The following is a 4,325-nucleotide window of genomic DNA, read 5'->3' as shown; positions in this document are numbered from 1 at the left end:
AGATCGCACCGCTGCACTCCAGCCTGGATGACAGAGCGAGACTGCATCTCAAAAAAAAAATTTTTTTTTTTGCTATGTGTGCTTTATTAAAATGTAGCCATCCATCCATGGCACTTTTTTTTGTTTTGTTTTGTTTTTGAGACAGGATCTCACTCTGCTGCCCGGACTGGAGTGCAGTGGTGTGATCACAGCTCCCTGCAACCTTAACTACCCAGGCTGAAGCAATCCTTCTACATTAGCCTCCAGAGTAGTTGGGACTATAGGGTTCAAACAATCCTCCCACCTCAGGCTCCCAAAGAGCTGGGATTACAGGTGTGAGCCACAGCACCCAGCACTCCCATTTGTGTGTGTGTATTTCAAAATAAATTATTGGCTGGGCGTGGTGGCTCATGCCTGTAATCCCAGCACTTTGGGAGGCTGAGGCGGGCAGATCACGAGGTTAGGAGTTCAAGACCAGCCTGGGCAACATGGTGAAACCCTGTCTCTACTAAAAATACTAAAAATTCAAAAATTAGCCAGGCGTGGTGGCGGGCGCCTGTAATCCCAAGCTACTCAGGAGGCTGAGGCAGGAGCATTGCATGAGCCCAGGAGGCAGAGGTTGCAGTGAGCTGAGATCGTGCCACTTGCATGCCAGGCTGGGCGATAGAGCGAGACTTTATCTCAAAAAAAAAAAAAAGTATAGACATCAGTACATTTCAGCTGTACATTTCAATATGCATGTCATTTACTGACAAGCCATTATTTTTTAAGACTTTTGATTTAGAGTATTAAATTTCTTACAGGAAATATATACCAGTTTTAATGTCCATCTGCTGTGGGTATATGTGTCTGTTTCACCACAACCTTGACAACACTGGGTATGATCTTTTTAAAGGTGTTTTACTTTCCACTTTGATTTAACATTTTTCCTCCTGAGGACCCCAGTGGATTTCCCATCCCGATGTCCAGATGGTCTGTTAAAAAGCTGTGTGCCATTCCAGCTCTCTAGGTATTTCTGATGTGACTTTCCTGGGGGCAGGACTCAGCTCTTTCTCAGGTCTGTTCCTGTTTCCACCCTGGTCTGTTCCTGTTTCCACCCTGGATGTCCCGGGCCTGCGTGGTGAGGGAGCAGGGCCATGAATAGGACTTCCTGGTGTAGGAGCTCACTATGGGCAATCTGTGTGGGGAAAATGGGCAAACTTTGGAGGCCCACTTTGGATGCCAGAGGTCCTGGGACCTAGGAGGCTGCATGTGGTGGAGGGTAGAGCCAGGCACTCATGGCAGTGTGACCTGGCCCTTTGTGTTTCCTCACCTGCACGGTGGGTAATGCTTCTGGATATATCAACATGAGGTATATAGGCTGCTGCAAGAGCCCCCCACCCCACCTTCGCCTTCAACCTTCAGTTTTCTCATGGACCATGTACCTACTTGCCTCTGGGCACTTGTATCTCTGTGATTTCTATGGGCCAGGAATTTGGGAGCAGTATGGCTGAGTGACTGTGACTTAGAGTTTCTTATGAGGTTGTACCCAAGATATTGGCCAGTCTACAGTCAGCTAAGAGTTTGACTAGAGATGGAGCATCTGTTTCCATAGTGGCTTACTCACACGGCCAGCATGTGGTGCTAGCTGTTGGCTGGCGGCCTCAGATTCTCTCCATGTGGGTTTCTGTGTGTGACTGCTTGAGCATCCTCACAACATGGCGACTGGCTTTCCCCAGCATGACCTCAGAGAACAAGGTGGAAACCATGATGCTTTTTATGACCAAGCTTTAGAAGTCCTACACTGTCACTTCTTCTTCTTCTTTTTTTTGAGACGGAGCATCACTCTGTCACCCAGGCTGGAGTGCAGTAGCGCAATCTCAGCTCACTGCAAACTCCGCCTCCCGGGTTCAAGTGAGTCTCCTGCTTCAGCCTCCCGGGTAACTGGGATTACAGGTGCCTGCCACCATGCCCAGCTAATTTTTGTAGTTTCAGTAGAGATGGGGTTTCACCATGTTGGCCAGGCTGGTCTTGAACTCCTGACCTCGTGATCCACCCGCCTTGGCCTCCCAAAGTGCTGGGATTACAGACAGGAGCCACCAAGCCCGGCCCATCACTTCTTCTTTACTCTGCTAACCACACGGATCAACCTTGATTCGTTGTGGGAAGGGACCACACCAGGGTATGGATAAAAGGGGGGAAGGATTATTGATGGTCATCTTGGAGGACACCTATCAGGCATAACCTTGGTACATGATTTCACCTCTGTGGAGCTCAGTCTCCTCTGTCAAATGGGTTCATGCAAAAAAATTCATTAGTTGATTCCTGTGAATGCTTAGAATGGTGTTGGACATTTAGTTTCCTCTTAATAAATATTAGCCACCACTGTCATCCCCTGCTGGGCTCTGAGCCCTCTGTTGTTAATCTCTATGCAGTGCCTGGCTCAGAGTAGGCACCCTCTGAATCTTTATTAAATCAGTGAGTGAAAGAATGAATGAGGCTGGATATGGTGGCTCATGCTTTGGGAGACTGAGGCAGGTGGATCACTTGAGTCTAGGAGTTCGAGACCAGCCTGGACAACATGGTGAAACCCTGTCTCTACAAAAATAACACACAAAAAAATTAGCTGGGCTAATGTAGCTGGGACTACACATACCTGTAGTCTCAGCTACTCAGGAGGCTGAGGTGGGAGGATCACTTGAGCCTGGGAGGCCAAGGCTGCAGTGAGCTATGATCACGCCACTGCAGTCCAGCCTGGGCAATAGAGTGAGATCCTGTATCCAAAAAAAAAAAAAAAAAAGAAGAAGAAGAAAGAGAGAAGAGAGGGAGAGAAAGAGAATGAATAGCTGTAAAGACTAGGAATACATGGAGAAGAAAGAGATCTGTTTACCACATTGCCAGAGAATCCTTTGTGATAAACTTTCTCAAGTGAGGCCCTTTGACCAGTGTCTAGAAAACAAATATTTGTTCAAAACTGAACTGAGGTGGTGGTGGAAAGGACATAGGATGCATTCTGAGCGACCTGGGTTTCAGTCGTGTACTTGGTGTCCGAAGAATAAATATTTACAGAGTCCTGACTCTGGGCCAGATACCATGTCAGACCTGGGAAAACCTGGGGTGGGGAGCAGCTCTGGTGCATGCCCTGGCAGCATCCTTGCTGTGTGACCTTGGGCAAGCGAATCTATGTCTCTGAATCTGCATTTCTTTGTCTGTAAAAGTAGTGGGGTTGGGGGGACATGGATCCCTGCTGGAAAGAGAAACCTCCTTTAACAGGTATGCCTGACTCCAGGATCCAGCTGCTGCCCACCCCCTTCTTACAACCCCTGACATGTTCGGAATCTCCAGGCAGAGGACAGAAAACCTGCATGGGTCAGATGAGCAGGGCCTGGCCGAGGGCAGTGGGTGTTAGGGTCTAGTGGTACCCCCTACGCCTAGTACTCCAGCCCTGTAAGGGTTAAAACCCAGCTAGCTCATGTGACCTGATGTAAACCATGAATCATTCCCATTGCTCCTAGTGCTGAGCCTGCTGCCCAGGACGGGGCAGATGCTGTGCCCCGGGTTGCCATGGCAACTCCACCTGTACTGAAATACAGCCCGCCTCAGTCCTTCCTGGGGCGACCTCAGGGGCTGTCTCACCTGGCCCAGTGTTGCCTTCCAGAGAGGGAGGGAGAGACAGCTGAAAAGGAGAGAGAGGAGAGAAGCTTAGAGACAAGCAAGTGGAAGTTGAGACACAGGGAGAGGGAGGAGAGCGAGGTTGGGAAATCAACAGAAACAGACCACGAGAGGGAGACAGACTGACAGCCGACCAGAGGTCCCAAGACACTGCCTGTAACCGTAGAGGCAGAAGCCGTTTCCCAGCAGTGCTAACCTTCCCCGGGGCTGCCAGATCTCCGACATACAGGCACACACACACACGTGCACACACATGCACACACGTGCAGCCGCATTTCCTGGTGCGCTTTTGCGGTGAGGGCACAGGGGTGGGTAGGCTGGCAAGCACGTGAAGTTGCCATCAGCCCCGAGGGACCGTGAGCGAGTTGGGACTTGGGGGAGAAAAAAATGGGGGCGGACGTCAGCTCCCTGGGCGGCCACCGCCACCGCCTCCGCCTCCCCGAGGCCCCTCCTGCATTCCTGGGCAGCGAAGCCCCTCGCTAAGACGGGGGCTGATGTCATCCCGGGCTGCTCAGCCAGGGGACCCGGGGGCCCTGGTGGCTGCCTCCGGAAGTGAGCTAGCCGCCTGCCGGCCGACAGGTTTGGAATCTCCAGCCAAAGGACAGAAAACCTGCATGGGTCAGGTGAGCGGGGTCTGGCCGAGGGCAGCCGGGCAGGGGGCAGCAGGGCGCGGCAGCTTGCCCACCGGAACCTTC

The 4,325-nt window shown here is 51.4% G+C and overlaps 1 protein-coding gene and 1 long non-coding RNA gene across 2 annotated transcripts in view; one reads left to right on the top strand and one right to left on the bottom strand.

The window, feature by feature from the left end:
• KIAA1671 (KIAA1671 ortholog) overlaps nucleotides 1-4,325 on the top strand; it is a 198,669-nt gene that overhangs the window by 110,164 nt on the left and 84,180 nt on the right. The gene's annotated exons all lie outside the window — the stretch shown is intronic.
• The window catches only part of LOC105536060, a 10,873-nt gene that overhangs the window by 5,502 nt on the left and 1,046 nt on the right, over nucleotides 1-4,325 (bottom strand). Inside the window, exons 3-4 of the long non-coding RNA XR_001005535.1 lie at nucleotides 3,595-3,634; nucleotides 2,615-2,732 (exon numbers count right to left, since the gene is read on the bottom strand). This is a non-coding gene — a long non-coding RNA (uncharacterized LOC105536060). The remainder of the gene's footprint in view (nucleotides 1-2,614; nucleotides 2,733-3,594; nucleotides 3,635-4,325) is intronic.

The sequence above is a fragment of the Mandrillus leucophaeus genome, unplaced genomic scaffold (assembly GCF_000951045.1).
Source record: "Mandrillus leucophaeus isolate KB7577 unplaced genomic scaffold, Mleu.le_1.0 Scaffold154, whole genome shotgun sequence".
In the NCBI taxonomy this organism is placed as follows: domain Eukaryota; kingdom Metazoa; phylum Chordata; class Mammalia; order Primates; family Cercopithecidae; genus Mandrillus; species Mandrillus leucophaeus.
The sequence above is the reverse complement of the archived record's forward strand: the minus strand, read 5'-3'. Positions and strand labels throughout refer to the sequence as shown.